Below are 26,358 nucleotides of genomic sequence, written 5' to 3'. Positions count from 1 at the left end.
ACTTTTAATATGTGATGTAGTAATTTATCACACACTTGAACTTTTCCCTAGTTGGGCTATGTAGGCAAGCTTTTGTCTCCAACCAGAAAAGAAGCTCCATGAGTTGCAAACGCCAAACTTGCCTTATATGTAAGCTGCACAGTGCCTTCTCCTGGAATTACCCCACAGCCATTCCTGTACCAAACCACCCTCAATTTCCAAAGCCAAACAAGCTGTCCTCAGTCAACACCACCCCATGTTGTCCAGTGCAGAGAACAGTACGATGCAAGGTCTCTCTCTTTTTGTGCACTCAGGAATGTTTTGTTCATATCACACCCATAATTTTTTAAATCTTCTTTATCCCCTTTCCTATATATACACACAAACACACTCTTAACATCCTTACTCCTTCTTCTTTCCCAACAACACATTAATAGTACAGGAAGTTTCTAGAAAAGGAAGTGAGGTTGGTAGATCTTCACTTGGGAGATAAACTGAGAGGAAAATATCCCAACAGGACTTGGATATGAATCTTGGCATATCCCAGAAAAAAGTCATTAACAAAGGACAACATGAAAAACAGAAACTAGAATTCCCTCCACTTCATACAATCTAAGATCCTGCATGGTTTACACTAGGTTCTGAGATTGAAGAAGGCCAGGATTTCACGGAGGATGACCAGAGCCTGCAGGGAGGTAGAGTCCCTGGGATGGAGGTGGGGGAGAGGATCCTCTCATATCACCCAGCACATCTCAGACACCAGTCACTATGGTAGTGAGAGAAACCAATTAGAAGACCCCTTCGCATTTCAACAAACAAGCCATAAATCTTCATGAAGCTAGGAATTTACATCAAAGACCTGGGGTAAATGAACAAAGATTAAATTGAATTTTAAATTAATGGGCAAGCATTGTGTGGGTAAAATGTTCAATTATATGTTGCAATCAACTAGCACCCATAAACATGGGGTTTCGTTGTTCCATTTCCTTTTACCCGAGCTAATTTAACTGAAGATACTCCTTGTCTTCTGGAATGCCCACTTTGATTATTCATTCTGTATTTATGTAATATCTGATAGCAATAAGACATTTTAAAAAGCCCTTCAAAATTAAGTCAAGAAAAAGAACAAAGGAAAATTAAGGTCTAGGAAATTAAGAAAAAAAAAAACAGAATGAAGTATCCAAATGTGTTCCTTTCCACTATGTCTCCTGTACTTGCTGGAGGCTGGCCATGGATTTGATTCTGGTCTTTAACCCACCAGTGCAAAGAGAGAAATCAGATGTGGTATAACCTTTATAATGTTTACAGTGTTTTAAAACACACACACACATGCAACAGCAACAAAACAAAAAAACACATATATTGCCGATACTGAATCCAGAAAGGAATATCAGGAGTGAAAGCCCCAGTACCCTGCTGATGCTGAATCCAGCACCACGGACATATCCTGTAGCACCAGCCACATAGGCTGGCGAGCAGGACAGAGAGGCACTTGGTAAAAGTTCCGTGGTGGTTCAGGTCCAAAGCGATAGTGGCTTCATCCAAGGAAATAGAGTTTGTAGAATTTAGAGGAGAAAGTGGACATATATCCTGAAGTCAGCCTTTCTGCGTTGAGCCTTCTCCAGCTGACTTTGTGCTTAGAGCCTGGGTATTGTCTGTGGGAGGTCGCATCACGTGAGGAATGGACTAGTGAATTTCATTCTGTCTCCTGCTACCAAGCGGGCACAAAGCCTTCCCAAGAGCCATGCCCTCACCTTCCATTTCATCATCGATTTCTCTGTCTCCATCACTTTCCTTCCTTTGCTCCCCCAACACATTGGTGTATTTAGGGAAACCATTCCAGTTACTTTTTAAAAACGATTTTCCCCACTTCATGTCCACTCCCATTCATACACAAAGTTGAGTCCTTGGGGATGGAAGCTGTGTTTGCCTCTCAGAGAGACTCTGTACCTTAGTTTCCCCATAGTGTGAGAAGTGGTTATTCCGGTCAGGGTTCAGGTGTAGGACCAGGCGGGTGGTGTAAGAGAATGAAGCAGGCCCAGGGCCTATCCACAGGGAACTGAAGAGTGGGTTATGCCCTTTCTCAGGCTGGCAGTTGGCCATTTAATTCCAGCTGACTGTAGCCATGGAGAAACCTGCATTTTTTGTGTGTGTGAAATTTCTTAAAGATCCTATGAGAACCAAACAAAATAATTCTGCTTGTAGACTCCACTTTTGAACCCCTACTCTACACTCTTGTTTTTTTTAAACTAAGTTTTTAAATGAAATCATGAATGAATGTCTGGAAATTATTTGAATTCCTCCAAAGAAGAGAGATTTTCATGGCTGTCACCCAAGAGAAACTTTTGAAAATAAAGAGCGGTCATATGATCCCAGGTTGGACTCTACCCCATGTTGTTAAGGCAAGCCAGGAGTCGATGGCAACTAGGGGACAGCTGCTACTCAAGATGGACACAAGTGAGGGGTTAGATTCTTGTCAAGCAAGATTTTTTTTTCCATTTTGAACTTCCAAGAGGATGATCATTATTTTTAATTGGCTTTATTTTTTCATGCATAGAACCCCATGCTCCTCTGATTTCTTAACGCCTGTAACTGAGACTCCCAAAATAATTTCATCTTCCTACAACATGAAGGTTTTGCAAGACCGGCTCAGAGACACATCCAGGTCGCTTGCTTCCCCTGGCAGCTGCATCTACAAATCTTCCCTGGGCAACTAACACACTTCTGACGTAAACGATAGACTTAAGTGACTAACTATGCCCTTCTGGATCCTTTTTTTCCCCTCCCCTTCTTAATACCCACACAACTGATCAGGTGGGCCACATGGCCTCTCTGATTCACACATTAAGACAATTAGGACACCAGCCAGTGAATTGCTCAAGCTGGCATTTTCATAACTAAAACAAGAAAACCTAACACTTTATCTTCCTCAGGAAAAGCCAACTCCATCTGGTCTTGGGTATGATTCAGATACTAATTCATATAATATCTAGCTAAAAATGGGTATAACCCTATTTAGACAAAAATAGTGAATGAAAGTCAATTATGTGGCAGTAAGTTTCCACTGCAGAATCCAGGCTGAAATGTAATAGTAAAAATCTAACATGAGGAGAGTGAGTATACTGTGTGTACTAAGATTTTACACACATTCCAAGAGGGAGATGCTGGTCATTGGAGAGCAACCAGACCACCCTTCTCTAGAACCAGATGTCAGAGAGAAGGGCAGTTTGGAGATGGGGGAGGGGAGTAACTCACAGCTAGGACCTCTAAAGTGATGGGGGGACATTTAGAAGTACAAGGCCGGGTATCAAGAAAGCTCAAAGGCTTATTTTCTGGCACTGGGACTTACAGAGAGTACCCCTTTCATACTGCAACCCTATTTTAACAATAGAAAATTACTAAAACTAATCAGCATGTTGTGGTTGAAGAGATTCTCGTAAGTTGTCTACTCCCAGCCTGGACTCTGAATTGGGAGCCAACGAGAAGCAAAAAAAGTAGCAGTCTGAGCACAGAATTAATTGTTTTATTTAGAACAGAAAGAATATTTACCATGGTGTGGCTAGAGCTATGAACTGTAGTTGGAGGGATCAGGAAATTTACACTTCCCACGTGACTCATTCTCCCACCCCAGGCAGGAGCAGTGAAGGAACCAAGAACCCCTGAAGGAGAGATGTACACTGAACACGCTTCTTACAAAAGGTTTGCAAGCACTCCAGAGGGTTGAGCTGAAATTTTTGAAAAGTGCCTGTGGGGAAGAGATGACAAATACTCCTCTTCTCTCTTGTCTGCCATCACTAAAACCAATAAAAAGGAAAACAGAATGGAGGTTCCTAAAAAATTAAAAATAGCACTACCCTACAATCCAGTAATCACACTATTGGATATTTACCCCCAAAATACAAAAACACTAATTCAAAGGGATAACATGCACCCCTGTGTTTATTGCAGCGCTATTTACAATAGCCAAACTATGGAAGCAACCCAAGTGCCCACTGATGGATGAATGGATGAAGAAGATGTGGCATATATATATATATATATATATATATATATATATATACACACACACACACGCACACACACACACACACACACACACAGTGGAATATTATTCAGCCATAAAAAAGAATGAATTCTTGCCATTTGTAACAACATGGATGGAGCTAGAGAGTATTATGCTAAGCAAAATAAGTCAGAGAAAGACAAATACCATATGATTTCACATATATGTGGAATTTAAGAAACAAATGAACAAAGGATAAAAAGAGAAACCAAGAAACAGGCTCTTAACTATAGAGAACAAAATGATGGCTCCCAGAGGGGAGGTGGATGGGGGATGGGTGAAATAGATGATGGGGATTAAGGAGTGCACTTATCATGATGATCACTAAGTAATATAGAGAATTGTTGAATCACTACATTATACACCTGAAACTAATATAACACTGTATGGTAACTATACTCAAGTTAAAAAAAGAAAAAGAAAAAATTAGGAAGTAAAAAAAAGTAAAACAACAACAATCACTTCTTCCTGTTTATGATCAAACAAGATTTCAGCAACTAATGATGTTAAAAAAAATTACTACCATATGCCTCATGTGTTACTTTAGTAAATGAATTCTTTCATCAAAAGCGTTTATATGACATTCTCTTGATGATGAAAGAATTCATCTGTTAGAAGAGAATTCTGGAAAAAGTCATGTTAGGAATCATGCTGGCATAATTCAGGTTTATCTAAGGATCTGGCCTTCTGGCCTTAATTTTATCATTTAGTAGTGACTGGAAAATACTACAAGCAACTCCCCCCCAAACTACACACAGTGAACAAAGTATAACATGTCATTTTAAAATTATAATAGAAAATTCCTTTTATGACTTGAAACTATGTATGTGGGATTCGTAGGGTGGGATCATGTGAGATGGGGGAGGGAATTGGCAAGAAAGGATGGCCATGGGCATGGGGCCTAATTTATGAGTCAGCATGCATTGGCATCTAAAGAAATTCCACCCAAACCTTTACGATATTGGACTCAGGAAAATGAGACTACCTGTTGACAAGAAGCAGCAATGCTGAAACAACAGAAAAAGGAATTGGGCCTGACTTCGTTTCCTGTTGATACTGTAACAAATTACCACACATTTAGTGACTTAACAAAACATAAATTTATTATTTTACAGTTCTGTAGGTCAAAAGTCCAAATGGTCGCAGTGGACTAAACTCCAGGTCTGTGTTCCTAATGGAGGCCATAGAAAAGAATCCATCCTAGTGGCTTCTCCATCTTCTGGAGGCTGTCTGCATTCCTTGGCTCTTCCAGCCAGTAACTAAAACACTCCTAACTCTGCTTCCATTCTCACATTTCCTTCTCTCACTGACTCATCAGCCTCCCTCTTTTACTTATAAAGCCCCTTGTGATTGCATCAGTCCTACCTGGATTATTTGGGATAAATTCCCATCTCTAAAATCCTTCCCTTAATCACATTTGCAAAGTCCCTTTTGCTATATAGGGTAACATATTGACAGGTTGGGGATTGAGATTTGGACATTGGTTGGGGGCCATTATTCTTCCTACATAGAGCCATAAATATTGAGTATTATTTTTAAAAATTAAGTGTTAAAAGATGATTAATGTTAAAAGATGTTAAAAGATAATGATTAATTATCCTGCTTCGTAATTGTTCATCTCTTTCATGTACACCCATATTTTTATTCATGTGCCCTAAATATGTTTTATAATAATAATAGGTAACACGTATCAGGTGTTTTCTAAGTACTGGGTACTGTGCTAAGCGATTTACTTGTATTTTTGTATTTAATCCTTTCAACAACCCAGTGAGGTAAGTGCCATTATCGTCCCCATTTCATGAATGAGAAAATGGAGGTTTTGAGAGGTTAAGTGATTTGTCTTAGGTTATACAGCTGAAATTCAGAGCTAGGTCTCTCTGGCCCCTAACCCACGAGAAACAGTTCAACTAGAATGAGGCTTACAACAGCAAAGGTCTATTTCTTGTTCAAACTCCACATCTACCACATGTCTGTCTTGGGTCTGCTGCCTCTCCACATCCTTGTCATTCTGAGACCCAGGCTGAAGAAGCAGCCCCTATTTGAGATATTGCCCTTTGTTAGAAGAGAGAAAAGTGAGATGGTAGAACTTCACATGGACTTTGAGTGTTATCTTGGTGGTGACATGCATCACTTCTCCTCACATTTCATTGGCCAAAGCAAATCAGTGACTGAGCTGAACATGCATGTAGCCAGGAGGTCTCAACCTATCACTAAGTAGAGCAGCAAATACTTGGAAAGAATAATGCGATGTGTAACAGCTTCAAGTATGGTGCTATACCATTCATTGAGGATGAGAGGAAAAGTAAATCATTTGTCCTCAGAACCAAGATGACTCGGGACTTCCCTTAGTGGCACAGCTCTCGTCTCTAGGCCAGCTGGACTCCTGGGTCTCTGTATAAGAAGTCACCTATATGGAGGGATGTTCTCTGATATTGAAATGTTCCTTCACCCATATTCTTAGAGTATCTCACACTGCACCACTGGAGAGAAAATTGTGTGGGGAGAGCTGTATGGTGCTAGGAGCTATGAATGATTCCTCGGGGAATTTCTCCCAACTAGTAAGATTTTAGATGGATGTAGACCTCCCTCAAAGCAACAGATGAGAAAGAGTGGGGGGATCTCCAAAAGTCCACTCTAGTCCAGAAACTTCCTAGGATTCTAATCCAGATGAAGAATACTCTTCTCTGAGTCTTTAGGACTCAAGGATTGGGGGTGATAATTACATTTTATACAGTGGTCCTCAAACTGTGCTTTAAGGAGCCCTCAAGGTTCAATAAAGTTGTCTCGGAAATGGCTAAACAGAGGGACAGACACCACACTCTGGGCTTGCCACATAAGCTAGGGCTAGGAGCAGAAATGGGGCTGTCAGTAATGAGACTCAAGGTGGAAGAAGAGAGAGGAGAGTTCTTTTGATACAATACATGGAAAATCTGCTAAGAGAGGCTCCATTCAGCAGTCTGGAAGATCCGTATGCCAAGGGTTTGTTTCACGTGAGGTTATAAATAATTCTGTCCCATGCCTACTCTGTCTGGCCCCTTCAGAGAGGATGGAGCTGAATGCCTGGCATCCCAGCAGGAAACTAAGGAGAAGAGGGTACTAGAAGGGAGGAGAGGGTGGAGGAAGTTAGACTGGGTCAGGGAAGGAACAAGGAAGAGAGGGCATCAATAGAGGGGCTTGTTCTCTGTGCCACTGAGAAGGGAGGCCATGTGGCTAAGCCACAGGACTCTCAAGGTGAGGATGCTTGAGTGGTGGAGAGGCACACCTCTGACACCCCCCCTGCCTCTGAGCTCTGTGGGACCCAGTGTGCCCTGGATGAGCTGCCAGTTATGCTGTTTCCCAGAACCCTGTTATTACCACTTCTTGCACCATGATCTTGAGCACACATACATAAAAGACTTCCACTTAAGATTTAGTTTGAATAAAAAAAAAAACTTGAAACCTCACAATTTACCCCATCTTTTAATGTCATGGAAGAGGGCATAGGATCCCAGATGAAAAGGCTTGCCTAGGGTCATGAAAAGAAGCAGGAGAAATTTGGAACCAGAACCAGGACTCTCGCTCCCAGTCCAATGTCCCTCTGGGACAGCTCCATAACCCCCAATTCTGGGCTGTCATCTTTGGTGCTCACAGCCCCATCACTTAGGGGTGACAGCCATTTGCTTTCACTGGGTAACCTCACTTCCAGTTCACTTATGGAGGAGAGTGAGTTATTTGGATTGTGCTGCAGCACCATGGTGCTTTGAAATGAATCAAACCCTCATCTTCCAGTGTTACTAGACTCATCTAAAAGCCACAGCGTGGGAGAGTGTGAGCTTCTGGCTTTGCTTGGATTGCCTTCCCCACTCACGCTCCTTGCTTTGGCCTCACCTCGTACTCCTTTGAAATGCCTCCCTGCTTTGTCAGGATGGCGCAGCCTGCCAGCTAGCTGCCGGTCGAATTTTTTTTTGCAAGTTTGCCACGTTGCAGTGACAGGACTGTGTTGAGGCCCAGATGCTTCAGCATAAATAAATAGCACATCTGGGACCTGGAAGGAGTCCAGCTGCACGTTATAGAAAAATCTGGGTTGGAAACAGAGCCAAGCAACACACAGCTGGAAATTGTTGAGTTAGGAGCGAGGTGGAGAAGCAGTTGAAGAAGAAATGGAAAGGGAGGGAAAAAAAGATTAAACCAGATTTCTGCTGTCCGGGAGGCTCTGAATTATTGTTGCTGAGAAACAGAGCCATGGATTATGCAACTGTTGAATTAAGAGCATCCTTACAAAAATGATAGTTCATAATTGACCTCAAAGCAGAGGCTGAGCAGGGCTGGGAAGCTTGACTGCTGGATGTCTGGCTGCATCGGATGTGTCATTTCGGTCACCTCCTAGCTGTCTGAGTCTATAAATGGCCTCGTGGTGAGTAGGGTGAAGGAGTTCAGCCCTGCACTGGTGAGAACCCCAGGGCTCCCTGCCCAGGATCCACCCAGCATTTGGGGAGCTTAGTGGGTTCCCAGGCTCCTGGGCAGCCTCAGCTGAACACGCCCATTTCACACATGCAGCGTATTAAAGGGGAGGCCAGGCAGGAGGAGGAGGAGGGTGTACAGAGACATCACTCTCTCCCAGGCCAGAGGCCCAAGGCAGATGATTCACCACGATGAGTCAGCAGTGGCTGCCAAGAGAGCAGCTAACACCCACACCCCCGGGCCAGAGACTGAAAGCTACAATGACATCACTGAACAGTGGAGAGGAAGTTTAAGTACAGGGGAAATTAGGACAAGAAGAGAGAAAAAAATCTGTTCTTCTTCCTCTTAATGGAAATCAAATGCATGGATTAACTTCTTAACGGATGGCTTGGTTTAATCTCCTGGATTAAAAATACCCCCAAATTAAGCCATCATTAAGAGATGCCAGAATGCAGGCTTTCTAAGCAAAGAACAATATCAACAGGGTAAAGCTTTTCTCAATCCTTTAGCCCCTCCCACCTCATCCTTGTCTTGTGGCAGGTGATAGAAGGTGAATCCCACTGCCCTAGAGAGAATCATAGGCTTCTTCCAACCCACTTGAGGCTGAACCTTGATGGCTCTAAAGTGCCGCCTTGTCATTTTTAAAGTAAAGCAGATGACTAAACGAAATGGGCCCCATGGCAACTCTTACACTTGATTTGGTCGAGATACCAAGTTTTCTGCATTCACTGGGATCTGAAAGGATAAATGACTTTCTTTTGGGTCTTAGGGAAAATTTTTAATTGGCAATAATTGCATTTTGAAGAACTCTTAAAATGGTAGAATCATACACAAGGACTAATCTTGGATACTAATTCTTAGTTTGTGGTGTTGCCGGCATTCCATTGGAGGTGGGAGCCATTCAGCCTTCCCAATATCATTTATAGTGATTCTGAAGTCTTTTAATAATACAGACTTAGGGAATATGGTTAGAGACAAGTAGGATTTGGTTATGGACTATGCATAATTTTAAAAGCTTTGTTCACTTATTCAAGAAATATTTATTGAGTAGTTTCTAAGAACCATGCATTATTCCAGAAGCTGGGGATAAGTGTTTGAATGAGACATAACCCCTGCCCTCAGGGAGCTTATAGTCTAGCAGCCAGAATTTCTGCAACCATTGTGACAAGGGAGACACAGCTATTAATTCTGTTCAAAATTAATTTCTTGGAGTACCAATCAATTCTAGTGTAAGAGAAAGGAAGGCTGCACAGCACTGATAATGTCCCATGCCTCCAAATAAAATGAGAATTGTATTTTAAAAACTCGTAACTTTGTGGCATCTCAAGAACACAGAAGCAGCATAAAGAGAGGTGAGCCAGAATTCTTTCGTGCAGCTTAAAATCTCTTATAGGAAGACTCCAAACCAACATGGTATTTTGGTGCATTGGGGAGGTTGAATTCAATAGAAGGCATGTTCCCTCAAAGCATCTCATAATTCAAAGTTGGTACATTTCCATCCTGCCCGTGGATGGAGAGTTTGGGGGAGGAGGGGTGTGAGTGCTGTTTACCAGCTGGAGTGGCACTGCCATGGACAATAATAGAAACCCTACTTACAATGTGCCCTACTGCTGGTTTGAAATGATAGGATTCTTGGCTCAGTTTTCGGTTTAGTATGGGGGTCCTCCAGGTCCTTCACCCTGCTCCCCGCAGGGAGTCAATCTATATATACAACATCAACAAGTCTCCTTGCCTTCTGGCTTCCAACCAGGTTCTCTCAATAGGCAGCACCTGCAAGAAATCAGGGAGGTGGAGGAGAGAGGTTAGGATATCGATTCCTAGGGCTCCCACTCGGCTGGGCCACCACTGGTCAGCTGTGTCCCTCTCCTGAAGGCCCAATTTGCTGTCCGGTGGCTCTCTCCATACAGCTGTCCTCCTGAGGGTTCGAGAACCGTTCACTCCCCTTGTCCCTGTAGGTCTGGAGCAGGGATTGTACTACTGGCAGTTTTCCTACACCCTGCCCACACCTCCTTTCATCTAATTTAAGTGTACCATCTATTTCCTGCTGGGAACATGACAAATAAGGGGAATTTATATTATTCCAAATGTTGACTCTAAAGGGAGGCTTTATTATTATTTTCATATTACACGATTTCAAATTTGCTTAGCTCAAATTTGCATGAAAAAGTAATAAATTTCCAAAGATCCACAGGCCCATTGGCATCAGGAACAGGGTTGAAAATCAAGTTTACAGCAACCTGCCTTAGATTTCCCTCTCTAGCTTAAACTATTATCCTTTATGACTTCGGGGACCTTCCTTTTCGGCTTTACTTTTAGCTTAAATAGTAGATGTCGGGTTGTTCAATAACAATTTCTACTGCCTTAGCTTCATTAACTCCTTGGCAAAAGGATAAACAGGATTAACGGGCAGTGCATTAGGGCCATCATCCCTCCGCCTTTCTAGTCATTGGAATTCCATTCCCAGGCAGTGCTAATCTCTGAAACATTCAAAAAGAGGCATGTGACATCTCTTCTTCTTCCACTGCATCAATGCCCAGAGTTTGATTTTTATTTGGCTTGATTTAATAATTTCAGCCCCTCTCATTGGGTCACTGATTCAGTAGTAGACAGTTTGGCTGCCACTGCAGCTCCGCAGAGGCAAAGCAGACAGTTTGGCTGTGGGGCAAATGTGTGTCTGTCACCAAGAGCCGTGCACACCTGCTGATTTACAGATACGACCCATCATTTCAGCATTTCTCACCTCCATCTGGAACTCCCTATTCTTCCATTCACTCTTACCCATTTCCACTTCATCATTTGCAAAGAAACGCATTCTGGAAGCATCGCGGGAAAGGGAAGCCAACAATTTCCTGAGATTCATGTCCAGGGAATATGGATTTAAATGAAAAGGCAGGGATGGACAGTAACCCACCTTTTAGCGGGCAAATGATGAGAGTACTGCCTTTAGAATCAGTTCTGGATTTTAATCCTAGTTCCCCCTCCTACTACTTGTATAATGTGGATTAATTGCTTAACCTTTCCAATTCTTACTTTGCTTCTCTGTAAACTGTAGATGTTATTAATACCTACCTCAGTGGCTATGGTGGAAATTAAATGAAATAATGGTAGTAGAGCTCTTAGGCTCCAGTTTGTCCTGAGTTTGTTAATTACATAAATTCTGGCCCTCACTTTATATTTCAAGGTTGCTAACATTGGTGACACTCCCAAAGGGTGGTAGATTTCAGTAATGAATGTATCAAGAGGAATAGAAGCCATTGTTTCATAAGAATATTCCATCTTCCTGGGTTTAGATTAAAAAAAATAAATAAAACAATCCCCCCCACACCACCAAAATGCTCAGTGAAATTATTATCAACCCAGAAGTTAAGAAGATAATTTAAGAGGCCTAATCTTGAAACAGTATATCTGGAAGCAAGTTTGCTCAGAAACTCAAGGAGGAACTGGATTGGTTGTCAAAATATGCTTCTGTCCTATTATCTAAATAGGAGCAAAGAGAGAATGAAAGACAAATGAAAGCAGATGGGCTGCTTAAGCAGGAGGAAAAGAAATCTTTCCCTAGGAAAACATTTGGGGTTTTAGAGACAAGGTAGATGGATATAAAGGGAATAGAAAGACACAGCCAGATCTAGCTGCTCCCAAAGAAAAGATTAGGAAGAAGAGCCAGCTGGAATGACTCCTCCCCTCCCCACACCTGCTAAGGGATCTCAAGTTTAGGAAAGCATCGAAAGCCATCCTCTTCCAGCTCTAGGAAGAGAGTCCCTAATAAGAGCAACTGAAGAAACCACAGGCAGCAGACTGTGCCCAATCTGCCAGGTAGTTACAGAAATTTTGGACAGATTCAAGAGGGGGAGATCCATCTAAAATACTTAAAAGAATTACTGGGTGGGTTTCTAGGTAGAACCATTATTATAAGTGAAGATGCAGATAATACCTGTGATGGGAAAGAACGTGCCCAAGAAATCCATGGAAAGACCCAGTGAAGAGGACACCTTTTAAAAAGAAGCAAAGCAGGACAAAAAATAGATGAGGCGCAGGCTCGGGCTATTGGTCTAATGGAACTGTACCTCCTAGGTTGGATTATTCCACTCATGGGAGTGAAGATGGAAAATTTCTTTTAGAACAGTGCATGCTGGAAAGATCCAGAAATCTTTTGACTTCTCAGCTCTCAGCATGAGGAACTCCCAAGACTAAATGTAAATGGGCTATAGTAGAAAAAACAATCCTAAAGTTTTAAGTTTTAATTGATTTCCTGGGAGAGAGATATACCTTGGATTGGGTGTGGTGCCTCGGGCTGCCACTGCTATAAATTTCTAAATTTGACAAGAAAGGGGAACATTTCAATATCCAGTCTCTAAGGAAGCAAATGGCATTTCTGTGTGGATTTCACTCCCACCCAGCCATCCCAAGTATGGTGAATTAGTGCCATATGTAACCTCTTTATGGAAGATGCCTCCAAACTGAATTTCAGTGCATAGGTTGTGGATCATGGAAAAGTGCCCTGGATGGACCGGATGGCATGCTGGTAAAAGTGACTGAAAGTTTCTCTGTCTGCCCTGTTTCTCACAGTCTCTTCTATGCTCTCCATGACATCAAATATAGAGTTGTGGAGATATCACCTAGCCAGGGATACCTGTGCTGGAAGATGGTAATTTCAATATGTGCCTCTAGAAAATGGCCATTTCTCTAGAAGAAAGTAAGTGGTAAATATTGGTGTTCTAAAAACTCCTTAGACTTACTAAACTAGGAGACTTTGGGATGGATGAATTCACTTCAGAGACACCAAAGGAACAACACTTGAAGGAACTGTACCTACACACAGCCCTGAAAATCCTTCCAGCCCAGCCTGAGCCAAGTGTGCCTTAGCAGCGCAGCTCCAGCCATCATACTGAAAAGGCCCCAGCAAACTTACAAAGCACATTTTGTCTCAGTGCCTTCCTGCTTTCCAGCTCCCCTCCCCAGTCTCTGTTCCCAGCCACTTTCTTCTGGCCCCTGGCTCCCTATGGCTCCCCCACTGCAGTGCCCCTCCCTTGTTCCTTCCCTCTGTCTTTCCCTCCCTCCATGCCAACTGGCCTTCTAGATCTGTGCTGTCCAATATGGTAGCCACATGTGGCTATTGGACACTTGAAATGTAGCTCCTCTGAATTGAGATTTGCTATCAGATTAGAATACACACTGGATTTTGAAGACTTAGCGTGAAAAAAATGTAAAGTATCTCACTAAGAATTCTTATTTTGATTACTTGTTTAAATGATACTTTTTAATATATTGGGTTAAATATATTAAAATTAATTTTACCTGTTTCTTTTACCTTTTTCAATGTGGCTACTAGAAATTTTTTAATTACTTATGTGGTTGACATTATGTTTCAGATACAAATCTAGTGCCCTGGGTCCCAGGCATCTCACTGCACCCTCTCCTCCTCCAGGTCTGCCCAAGCGCCCAAACCAACCTAACTTTCCTGCTTCTGAATAAGCATAGATTTCAGTGTTCTTAGTTGGAGAATAATTTTATAAGTGAACCATGCTGTTATGATGCTAATGGTTGACAATACTTAGTTTTGGCTCTCCACATATACTTATGAAACACCTACCATGTGTATAGATTGTACTTAAGCCAAGTGGGCATACTTGGAAGCATGAGAGCTCTGCCATCCAGCAGCTAACAACTGACTTGGGTATCACCTTTCGATCAGAATAATCTGAAATGTTGACATATCTTTCCCTAAAGACATGAGTCACACAGGAATTCTAGGCACAATGGCAGAAAAATGGAAAGTATTTGTATCATGATTATAGAGGAAGTTTCATGGAGCCTTTCAGTTCCTACCACCTATGTCCATGTACTTCTGGCCCACCACATTGTCAAGCATTTGAAGATTTTTTTTTCTTCTCTGACAAGAAATACAGCATATGTGTTTCTCTGGTGTAGGTAGCATTGCGAAGAAAGGTAAATGACTTGAGCCAAGTTAGAAAATTTAAAACAAAATGTCAAAATACATTCTACTTATTTTTTCTTCTGTTTAAAGAGGAAGGAGTCTGGGGGCTCTGCCCTGACTGGTCCGTCCTGTAACCTCTTCTCCATTTCTGCCCACAGGAAAAACAGAGCAAAACCAATCAAACAGGAGCCTCACTCAGAGAGGAGATACAATCCTGAGGAAATGGCTCTTCCTTCTATTTCCTCCTTTCATTGAGGAAGCCAGTCATGATGGTCGAAGAAGCCAAGGATAATTTCGTTTATAAATTGTATACTTTGGCCACATGGTTTCTAGCACAAATTAGGGATGGGATTTAGCTTCAATTCTCTTTCTTTTGAATTTTATTATTTTAAAAGAAGAATGTTTTCCCTGAAGCATTTTGTATTTGTGGCCCAGACATTTTCTGCTCACTGCTATGGACGGGGTTGCCTTTTGGATATAAATGTCCCTGATGGATCACAGTTCGGGACTTAAAATGTCCGTGTTTATCCCAAAATGTTTATTTCCTTTATCCTTCTACAGACACTGTAGTCAATTTCTTTTCCTACCCTTTTTATCTCAAAGAAAACAAGTTTTATCATTTGAAAGTATCTTGTGCCATAAAACCAGATCAATATTAAAAAAAGGGTATGATCATATAATCAGTCTCAGACAAGAGATGCAGGATTTAGAGTGGAGGAAAATTAGATCTTCACAACCACCATTACAATTGCAAAGAACAAAGAAAGCAGAGTCCAGGCTTCAGTGTGGAAATCTTACCTATTGGGGTCTGCGCCCTGGGACTGGGCTCCCTCCGTCCACAAGTAGAAAGGACTCTACTCCGTCTACCTTTAGCCACTCTAGTTGAGTCCCAGGTTCTGATTAGAATAAATCGTTGATTTATTTTTCACGTCATGACAGACAACCTCAGCCCTGAGCCACACCGCCCCCTCCACTTTCTCACGTCTCCTTGTTTTCATGGTCACACTCCTCTCTGCCTGATGCACTTCTCCTCACACCACCACCAGCCTTCCCCCTTTCTCTCCACATCTATGCCTGCCAACCCACAAACCCTCATCTCCCTACTCAAGCAGCAGCCCCTCTAAGGAGACTTCCTTCACCAACCTTCCAACCACCCACACCCTGGCAGACGGAAGTGCTCCATTGTGCTCCCTCCTATTGTCCTTTGTACAGACCCCACTGTAGCACTGCTCACTGGCTTGATTATTATTTGCCTGGAGGTCTGCCACCTCCCTGGATGGAAAACTCTTGAGGTAAGAAATTGGATCTTGTTTAACATGGTATCAATAGGGCCTAGCACAGCACCTGGAACTAGCAATACTCAGCCAATATTTTTTGAGTGAACAAATTCTCTTCCAGGCTCAGGACAATGATGGGTCCCAAGGATGATTAGACAAACTCTCTTCCTTACGGAGTCCAGAATATCGAGAAGGTATGCACACCTAGCTTCATGATGGAGTGGGTGATGGTTAAGGTCTAGACTGGGAGGGGGAACACTGCAGGATTTCAGAGCAGAGAACCCACCTGGAATAACAGCCAGAGCACAGTGTGAATGTCCATTCATTCATTCAATACATAGTTATTGTGGGCTGATGATGACTTAAGCTGCAGATACATCAGAGAATAAAACAGACAAAACTTGGTGCACCCAGGTGGCTCAGCTGGTTAAGCATCTGACTCTTGATCTCAGCTCAGGTCTTGATCTCAGGGTTGTGAGTTCAAGGCCTATGCTGGGCTCCACAATGGGCGTGGAGCCTACTTAAAAAAAAAAAACCTGACAAAATTCTTTGCCCTCATGAAACTTTTATTGGAAGGAGACAGGCCAACAACTTCAAACAACCCCCAAGAAGGCACATGTTAGCCCCATAAAGGGGCTAACAAAAAGTGAACTTTGTTAATTCACTTCTTTATGCTTCTTGTACAATAGTATGAATCAGCTAGTATATTCAGCAAACAACAACAACAAAAAAGGAAGACCTGTTTGCAAATGCCTCTATGAGGCAGACATTTGCAATTATCCTTGCACCATTCACATTCCCAAACAGCTACCTCCCACTCCCCCTCTCCTTTGCTTCTCCAGTGCGTTGCCCAGGTGACCAGCCTGCCCAAGGTCAGTCCATAGGCAGTCATGGGGTTTGGGCTGCACAGTGGTGACTGGTCTTCATTTTCAGTGTCCAGGCTCTGTGGTGTTAATGAATCAGGTGAGAAGTTGGATGTCGTGTGACACCTGTGGCAGGCCTCTGGCTTCTCACTTCTTTCGACATATTTTTGAGCATCCTAGTGATCACTGCTGAGCACACCAAGGGAGATAAATAAATAAGCCACTCACTCATTCAACAAATATTTAATGAGCACCTACTAGAGTGCAGGCAATAAGTTTGCCACTGGAGATCCAATGGTGAGCAAAACAGATGAGCTTGTAGTGTAGGACGTGGGACAGATTACACAAGAAAACCATCAATGGTAAATTCATCACACAAATGAGCTCCTTGGCCCTTGGGGAGCTCCAACAAAAAAAACTAGAATAAGAGGGGTCTCCCTTCAATTTCCTCCTCTCCTTGAAAGTACACACCCCTCTACATCTCTTTATAGCCTCTTCTCTCTTCACAGAAGACCTGCTGCATTCCCCTGCCCCGCCAAAAGTTTGGTCCTTTGTGTCTCAGTCTCGGCCTCTTCTTTCTCTCTGAGGAGTGGGGACCTTCCTCTAGCCTGCTTCTCCAATCCATAAGCCTTCCTCCCACTCAGCTGAGTTTCCCACAGTGTCCTTGGTAGCTGTGCTTCTCTGATTTTGATGCATAATAGAATTACCTGGGGGAGTTTTGATGGCCCTCATGGCTAGGACATTCCACAGACCAATTAAATCACACTCCCTGGGCCTGAGACACAGCAAATTCCAATGTAAAGCCAAGTTTGAGAACCCATGATTAATACATCTGTCTCTGTTTCCTTACCTTCCATTCCTTCCCCTACCACAGCACAAACCCATCTCTACCCCCACTGTTCCCCTGGGTATGAGTTCCTTTCTGTAAACATCCCTGGATTTTTCTCAGTGTCCGTCTTACTTGACATTTAATTTGACACTCTTTCCCCTTCTCTTTTCTTGAAACAATCTTCCCTTTGCTTCCATTGTCCCATCTTCTCTTTCTCTGGTTGATGGCTTTTTGCCTCCTTTGTCCCACTTTTTCTTACCTTTTGCTCTGTTTTGCTTCTGAAGTGTGGGTGTTTCCAGAGAAACATCTCCTCTCAGTCTGCACATTGTACACCCACTCACAAGGTTTCAACGGCATCTTTCTGCTAAGGACCCTCAGATCTGTCCAGGCGAGACCTCTCCTCTGAGCACTCGGCTTTAGTCCTACGTATACAACTGCCCACTAGAAATCCCCATCTCTTTGTCCATCAGAATTCTCAAATGTATATGTTCAAGTTGAATATATTATCACCCCCAACCCATCACACACATACCGGCTATTTCCCCCAGCCTCAGAACCACTTTATTAATTTCCTGTCTCAGTGGCAAAAACTTCTACCTGTGTAGACACTGACCAGAAACTCAAGAATTGGCCTTTCCACCTCCCTATGTCTTCTCACATTCAATCAGGCTTCAAGTCCTGTGGAGCCTGCCTTCCTATCATCTCCCAAACCTACCCCCACTCTGCGTGCCCTTCACCACCACCCTTTCCATTTCTCATCAAGAATATCCTACGTGCTCTCTGTTTCATCCCAACCCCCCTCATCTGTGCCCCCAATGGCCACCAGAGTCATCTCTATAAAATGCAAATCTAAGAGATCTCTTCAGTGCCCCGGGGTTATTTCAGGATACATTCAAGATTTTTCTCATGGCACACAAAGTCCTACCTTTCTCTCCAGCCCCACCTCTTGCCAGAGCCATACTGAAATACTTGTGGTTCCCCAGATGTGCTACTGTCTCTCTGGCTCAGTACCTTCTGTACCTCCCTCACCCACTTCTTTGTCTGGTTAAGTCTCATACACTCTTCAAGACTCAGCTCAGAACTTCCTTCAGGAAGACTCATATCAATTTAGATGTTTTCAGCTTCACCTAACAAAATATCAAACTAGAAATTTAATACAGTATGATACAGAGCTTTATTATCCCCCTAGCAAGAAGTGCACAGGAGGCAGTTCCAGAGCTAGTTAATTTAGCAGCCTGATGATGTCTGAGAGGCTACCTTCTCTTTGTCTCGGCTTTCCCCATACAGTCTCAAACTGCATGCCTTGACTCCAAACATCAGACCAACAGAATACCACATCCAAAGGCAGAAAGAAATGACAGCCTCCCCCCCGCAACATCTTTTTTTATCAGAGATGAAAATCTTTCCCAGCAGACTTTCCCACTGGTCCCATTAGGCACGTCTAGGTTACTAGCTTACTCTAGAGCAATCCTTGGCAAAGGAAGAAGGATCCGTATGGTTTACATGTGAACTAGGGGGAAAATGCCTCTTCTTTGAATACGTTCTGCCTCATATAGGGCAAAAGGTTCTATTGGCAAGGATGAATGGGGGAAATGGTGGATGGATAGGCTATCAACGGTTTTAGCCATGGTTTCTCTTCTAGCATCCCTTGCTCACCACTCCCTCACCTGTGAATGAGGTGCCTTTCAAGTACTCTGTCATTGCGCTTTTCAAACTATCTTGTACTGTTGGTTTATTTATCTGTCTCCTTACTGTGGCCTCCATACAGTTTATTCATCTTTGATTCTTCAATACCTAGCAAAGGCCTAGTGCATAGTCTCAATAAAAACTATTGTTTGAATGATTGAGTGATTGAATTAGTGAAATGTTCAGGACACTTTCCACATAGTCTAGAACTGTGGTTGCATTAATGCTAATAATTTGACCCATCTATATAGTGATAGTTACCCATCTAAAGAGACTGATATATGACTACACAGTTTGTGCTATTTGCTCTATGCAATTTCTATCTTTTCATTGCTTTTGTGACTTAGTCCTATGGTTGGTTATCCTCTGTAGCAGCAACCAAATGACCACTTTCTTCATTAAACAGAGTCAGTGTCTCTTGTTTCCCAAAGGACCATGCTGATGTTGAGCCATTTTTTTTCCTGTTGCTCCATTAATGTCTGCCAAGACAGCATAAATCAACACCATCTATCAGTGTCCCATCTTTGGAGTGGAACTTCAAAGGCAGGGTTTCCTTTTCTGGGTCAAGTTGACCTGTAACTTCCATCTTCTTCATACTAACCCTCAGTCTGTAAAACTGCATCATCTCTGCAAAGTGGTCAACAGCTTCTCAGCCAGTGCCTTAGCAAATATTTACTGAGGGAATTATTGAATGAATCATTTAACTGACTTGTATGTAATCTTCAAAAACAGTCATAGCAGACAAGAGCTCTTATTTAAAAGGTATCTGCCTCAGCTCAAACATATTTAAAAATAACCAAATTAGCAGCTTTTATCAATGTTGACATTCTGTTCTCAAACTAATTACCTGCTTATATAACTGACCTTATTAAGGGCTGTTGACACCTCCTTAAGTTATCTTTGGAAATTGAAATCAAACCCAAATACAATTATGATCTTGCCAGGTTCAAAAACTGTCATTTTGACATGGCCAGAATTCCCTTTTGAATTTAAAAATCTAATTCAAACCCTTAAGTTGGAAAAAGAAGGGATGTAAATCAAATCAATAAATGAATAATGAATAAAAACAGCCATTGGTTAACTTAGGCATAGAAATAAAAAAGAAGCGTCAGCTGAAGCACGCTCTGCTATTTTTCTAATATAGAATGAATATTAGCTGGTTGATGGAAATTTTGTTTTTGACAAGTATATGGACAGTGGTTCCTTAGCAAAAAGAACTGTAGAGTGCTGGCATATCAATATCCCATGTGACAATAAGCATTATCCCTCTGGCAGAAACCATGGCCAGCATCCTAGAGGATCCCCTCAGAACAATCAAAACATCAAACAGAATGTTCTATTAGATGTTAAGGTCCATGAAAACAAAGTCATGGCATCATGTCCCAGACTGCCAGGCAGGAGTACATCCTGTCACAGGTCCCCCAAGCAGGATTTGTCAGAGGATCGATGAGACCATGATGGTTAACCTAGCTATTAGATATAGTAATTCCTGCTGGAATAGGAACAGCATCCTCATGAGAACATGCTCAGGCACAACTTCAAAACTTCAGCAGTCAGAAATGGGGTTCATTTGGCCCAAGATGTAAATCAACCTGTGAAACAAAGGAACAGAACTACCAGCAAACATTGCCCTGTCACAACAAACCAAAGGCCAATCCTGGCTTACTGGGTCATCAATTCCTGGAGAGCAGAAATAGCTAAGTAGTGACAATATTATTTATAAGTAATATTCAGGTTTGGGCTGACTCTGAAATGCATGTTCATAAAATCATCAAGTGAAGGTGAGCTTTAGAATTTATTTAACCCAAACTCCTCATTTCACTAAAGAAGAAATCAAGTTTTAAAGAGGGGAAAGGTCTTGCCGAATCTCATATGGCTCTCTTTCTCTGGGACCCCGGGACCCCTAACTCCAACTGAAGGCTCTTCCCACTTTATACCATAAAGCCCCTACCCAGCACCCTGCTTGCAGTTGGCTTTCAGTAAAACTTGTTGAACAAATCGTGTCAATCATGATTATGTATTAACAAGGCCAGTTTCAGATTATATGGGACTTAACACATATAATTTGGGGGAGGGCCTTCTTTAAGAAAAAGAATACAAAATGAGGACTATAAAATTTGGCACAAAAATGAATATTTCTTTAGACTGAGAGAAGAAAGTAAATACATTTCAAATATAACAAAGATGACTAATACAACCAGTATCACAAATTCCATGAATAACATATTAAATAATTGCCTGGCACATCTCTATAATACATTCTTCCCACAGTTTTGGGCTCCATATGCTCTGATTAACTCTTCATACAATAGCAATTGTATAATCTTTTCTAAAGAGAAAACAAAATTCAGTCTTTCTTTTAGCAAAAAAAAAATTTATTTTGCATTATTAATGGTTTAAAAAAGTTACTTTCAGCTTCATAAGTTATTGTATTGAGCTACATAATTTGTACAATAAATTACTCTTATGCTACACAATGATTCAAAGATGAATATGGGTAGGACTTTTGTTCAGGGAAACACTTGTCTCATTAGGCTGTGTCCTGGATGCTGTTTCATCTGCAAGCATCAGACTTCATCAGAACAAGATATGGTAGATTCACAAAAACAGGATCTGTTATGCATGCAGAAAACATATAACTTTACATTCAGAATGGGCTCAGCATATGTAGTACTGCTACAGGTCTGTGTTCTATAAACACAAGAATTCAGACTAACTTCTATTTTATGAGATTCTCCATCATAATATAAAAGAACGTAAGGCATGTTTATCCGTGTACAGGCTACATTACTGAAGTATATTTCTGACAGAAGAGAACTTCCGTTCTGACAAAGGTAATGAGCACAGAATTCTCCAAATACGGTTTTATACATCTGGTGATTCAAAGAATGCTCCATAGACTCACATCTGGATACGCTTGGAAACTTGTGTCTTTTCACTTCCCCCTAGTTTCAGAGTGGGTGCTGAAGAACCCATGCCTAACAGGGCACAGCCTCTGGCCTCGCACCCTGTGTCAGTTTGCTGAGTGGGCACAGTGAGTGGGAGGAGAATTGCAGAAAGTCCTTTACAGTGGGAGAGCTAACACTAACTTAAGTCTACATTCAGGGACTGAAAACCACATAAATCTATCCCACTAAGCCAAGCTCAGGTATCTCCTAGGTAACTTACATCCTCTTAGCAGGATTCCAAAAAGTTCCCAGCCATGATAAAGTCACCTGACCCAAGAGGAAAGGAAAAAAAAAAAAAAAAGTGCTCTTAATTTATTGTGGCTACAATACCATTTAAAAATTTTACAAAAACTTACAATCGTGTGAACACAAAGCCGGCGACCCTCCCGTGCCCTTGGAATGGGCCTCATAAGTGAGGGGCCCTTGAAGCTTTATGAGTTTCATGGTCCTTGTGCCTCTGCATACTGACCTTTATATCATCCTGTGCAGAGATAGGGAGACAGTCAGCGGTCATCTTCAAAGGACAAGGACTGATCTTCTGGTCTGATGGAAAATGTATTTATTTTGTAGGGCTGCCCTAAGAGTATCACAAACTAAGTATCTTAAAACAACAGAAATTCATTGTCTCACAGTTCTGAGGTTACAAATCTGAAACCAAGGTGTCAGCAGGACCATGTTCTCCCCAATAGCTCTAGGGAGGAATCCTTCCTTGCCTCTTCCAGCTTTTGCTGGCTCCCAGGAGTCCTCAGTGTGCTTGGCCTGCCAATGCATCACTCCAGTCTCTGCCCCCAGTGCTGAATGGTCCTGTGTACATCTGTCTCCGTGTCTTTTCCCTTTTCTTAAAGGACACCAGTCATATGGGATTAGGGGCCCATCTTAACTCGTTACCTCTGCAACAATCTTATTTCCAAATAAAATTACATTCTGAAGTCCTGGGAATCAGGACTTAAATATCTCTTCTTGGGTAACACAATCAGACCATAACAGAAAAGAAACAATACTCTCCTCACTACACATTAACTATGCACCGTGTGATTCTAAGCAAGCCAAATTTATTCGTCAGTCAACAGTTGTACCACGCATGTACTGGGGTATCCAGAGGAGTATGATCAGGCCGCCGCTCTTAGAGAGCTCCCAGCCCAGGAGAGAGACAAGTGAGCTAACAAAACACAGCGCGGCCCATGCACACGCTGAGATGGGCCTGCTAAGGACACAGCTTGCAAGCAAGCACCAGGATTTGAGAGGTTCTGCACAATGCGGCCTGCTTGAACTGAGTCTTCAAGAACGGCTAGATGTTCACCAAATGGACAAGAGAAAGGAAGGAATTCCAGGCAGGGTTAATTGTTCATAACAAGTGCATATTCACCTGGGCGAAAACCATAACAAGGCATTCAGGGAGAGTTTTGTGTAATTTTGAAGTGTTGGAAGCAAAGCCCTATTTGACAGAATGACAGATTAGACGAGGAAAGCAGGGGGGATCCAGGTCCTGAAGGCCTTATAAACCATGATCAGGAGTCTGGTCTTTACTGTATAGAGGAGGACAAGCAGGGCACTGAGAGGAGAATACCTCGATTGGGTTTGCATTTCAGGAAGATTGCTTTGGCGGCAGTGCCGAGAGTGGGCTGGACAGAGAAGGAAAGCGGGATGCTCTCACTGAGACCCTTCTGGAGATACATGGGTTCACATCTTCTTCACTCTCCTCAACAGCCCCTCCAGAGGCACGTGCAAGCTGCGGGACATGGAGCACAGGAAGGGAGGAACTGCCACAGCTGACCGGCAGGAGGCCAGTGCACGCAGGCTCAGTGGACTCCAGCCGCAGCCCCCGTCCCAGGGAGAGGCCATGCGAGCCTCATTTCGGGCACGGAGAAGCGCGGGGAGGCGGAGAGGACAGAACCCAGACGGGCTTAAAACTAGATGCCGGTGGAGGTGTGGAGTGTGAGAGACGGGAGGAGTCCACTGCCTCTCTGGGTCCTATCTGCACATTTGTCACGATCGGGTAATCGTCCCTGCAGCCTCAGGTCGAGTGGACACCTATGACCGGAACTCCTGGCGGAGATGCAAACGCTCGGGACCACCTGAGCATCAGCTTGGACAAGGAGAGGTTTGTTCTTGTCTCCATTTGGTCTCTTTTTCTGGAGTCTTCACACCACAATAAAACAATGAGGGCAGGATGCAGTCTAGTGCCTTGGAAACAGGTGCGTGTGTGTGCCCGCCCGTGTGAGTGCGTGCACACACATGTGAACCAGCATTAAAAGAATCAAGACTCTATTTTTAACTTTTTGAGGAACCCCCACACTGTTTTCCAAAGTGGCTGTACTAGCTTGCATTCCCACCAACAGGGTAAGAGGGTTCCCCTTTCTCCACATCCTTGCCAACATTTGTTGTTTCTTATCTTGGCAATTTTTGCCATTCTAACTGGTGTAAGGTGGTATCTCAATGTGGTTTTGATTTGAACTTCACTGATGGCTAATGATGTTGAACATTTTTTCATGTATCTGTTGGCCATTTGTCTTCTTTGGAGATGTGTCTGTTTGTCTTCTGCCTATTTTTTGACTTGATTATTTGTTTTTTGGGTGTTGAGTTTGAGAAGTTCTTTATAGATCTTGGATACAAGCCCTTTATCTGTAGTGTCATTTGCAAATAACTTGTCCCATTCCGTGGGTTGTCTCTTTGTTTTGTTGACTGTTTCCTTTGCTGTGCAGAAGCTTTTTATCTTGATGAAGTCCCAAAAGTTCATTTTCACTTTTGTTTCCCTTGCCTTTGGAGATGTGTCTTGAAAGAAGTTGCTGTGGCCGATGTCGAAAAGTTCCTGCCTATGTTTTCCTCTAGGATTTTGATGGATTCTTGTCTCACATTGAGGTCTTTCATCCATTTCGAGTTTATCTTTGTGTACGGTGTAAGAGAATGGCCGAGTTTCATTCTTCTGTATATAGCTGTCCAATTTTCCCAGAACCATTTATTGAAGACACTGTCTTTTTTCCATTGGATATTTTTTCCTGCTTTGTCGAAGATTAGTTGACCATAGAGTTGACAGTCCATATCTGGGCTCTCTATTCTGTTTCATTGATCTATGTGTCTGTTATTGTGCCAGTACCATGCTGTCTTGGTGATCACAGCTTTGTAATATAGCTTGAAATCAGGCAACGTGATGCCCCCAGCTTTGTTTTTCTTTTTCAACATTTCCTTGGCAATTCAGGGTCTTTTCTGGTTCCATACAGATTTTAGGATTGTTTGTTCCAGCACTTTGAAAAATGTCATTGGTATTTTGATTGGGATGGCGTTGAAAGTATAGATTGCTCTGGGCAGCATAGACATTTTAACAATGTTTATTCTTCAGATCCATGAGCATGGAATGTTTTTCCATCTTTTTGTGTCTTCTTCAATTTCCTTCATAAGTGCTCTGTAGTTTCTAGAGTATAGCTCCTTTACCTCTTTGGTTAGGTTTATTCTAAGGTATCAGGGTTTTTGGTGCTATTGTAAATGGAATGGATTCCCTAATTTCTCTTTCTACAGTGTGGCTGTTCCTCAGAAAGTTAAAAATAGAGCTACCCTATGACCCAGCAATTGCACTACTGGGTATTTACCCCAAAGACACAGATGTAGTGAAAAGAAGGGCCATATGCACCCCAGTGTTCGTAGCAGCAATGTCCACAATAGCCAAACTGTGGAAAGAGCCGAGATGCCCTTCAACAGATGAATGGATAAAGAAGATGTGGTCCATATATACAATGGAATATTACTCAGCCATCAGAAAGGATGAATAACCAACTTTTACATCCACATGGATGGGACTGGAGGAGATGATGCTAAGTGAAATAAGTCAAGCAGAGAAAGCCAATTATCATGTGGTTTCACTTATTTGTGGAACATAAGGAATACCATGGAGGACATTAGGAGAAGGAAGGGAAAAATGAAGGGGGAGAAATCGGAGGGAGAGACGAACCACGAGAGACTGTGGACTCTGAGAAACAAACAGGGTTTTAGAGGGGAGGGGGGTGGGGGGATGGGTTAGCCCGGTGATGGGTACTAAGGAGGGCACGTACTGCATGGAGCACTGGGTGTTATACACAAACAGTGAATCATGGATCACTACATCAAAAACTAATGATGTACTGTATGGTGACTAACATAACATAATAAAAAAATTATGAAAAAAGAAGAATCAAGACTCCTTTTTTTCTCATGGTTTTCCTTGTGTTTTTGTTTCTCTTTTCTTTTTCTTTCCTTGTCTTTCTTTTCTTTTCTTCTCTTTTTCTTTCTTTTCTCAGGTCTATTCCTTTCTGGGCAATTCCCTAAAAGATCTTGTGTGAAGGGAGTATATTCCCAGACACTAGCCTG

General features: G+C 42.4%; 1 long non-coding RNA gene across 1 annotated transcript in view; it reads left to right on the top strand.

Annotated features, from left to right (window-relative positions):
- The window catches only part of LOC114216241 (uncharacterized), a 32,407-nt gene extending 6,417 nt beyond the window's left edge, over positions 1-25,990 (top strand). Inside the window, exons 2-3 of the long non-coding RNA XR_003610739.2 lie at positions 14,576-15,888; positions 23,728-25,990. This is a non-coding gene — a long non-coding RNA (uncharacterized LOC114216241). The remainder of the gene's footprint in view (positions 1-14,575; positions 15,889-23,727) is intronic.
- Positions 25,991-26,358: the final 368 nt, after the last annotated feature.

Source organism: Eumetopias jubatus, unplaced genomic scaffold (genome assembly GCF_037043125.1).
Source record: "Eumetopias jubatus isolate StellerSeaLion01/CBP00866 unplaced genomic scaffold, mEumJub1_p1.0 scaffold_4, whole genome shotgun sequence".
NCBI classification, from domain to species: domain Eukaryota; kingdom Metazoa; phylum Chordata; class Mammalia; order Carnivora; family Otariidae; genus Eumetopias; species Eumetopias jubatus.
This window is presented reverse-complemented; position numbering and strand designations above follow the sequence as displayed.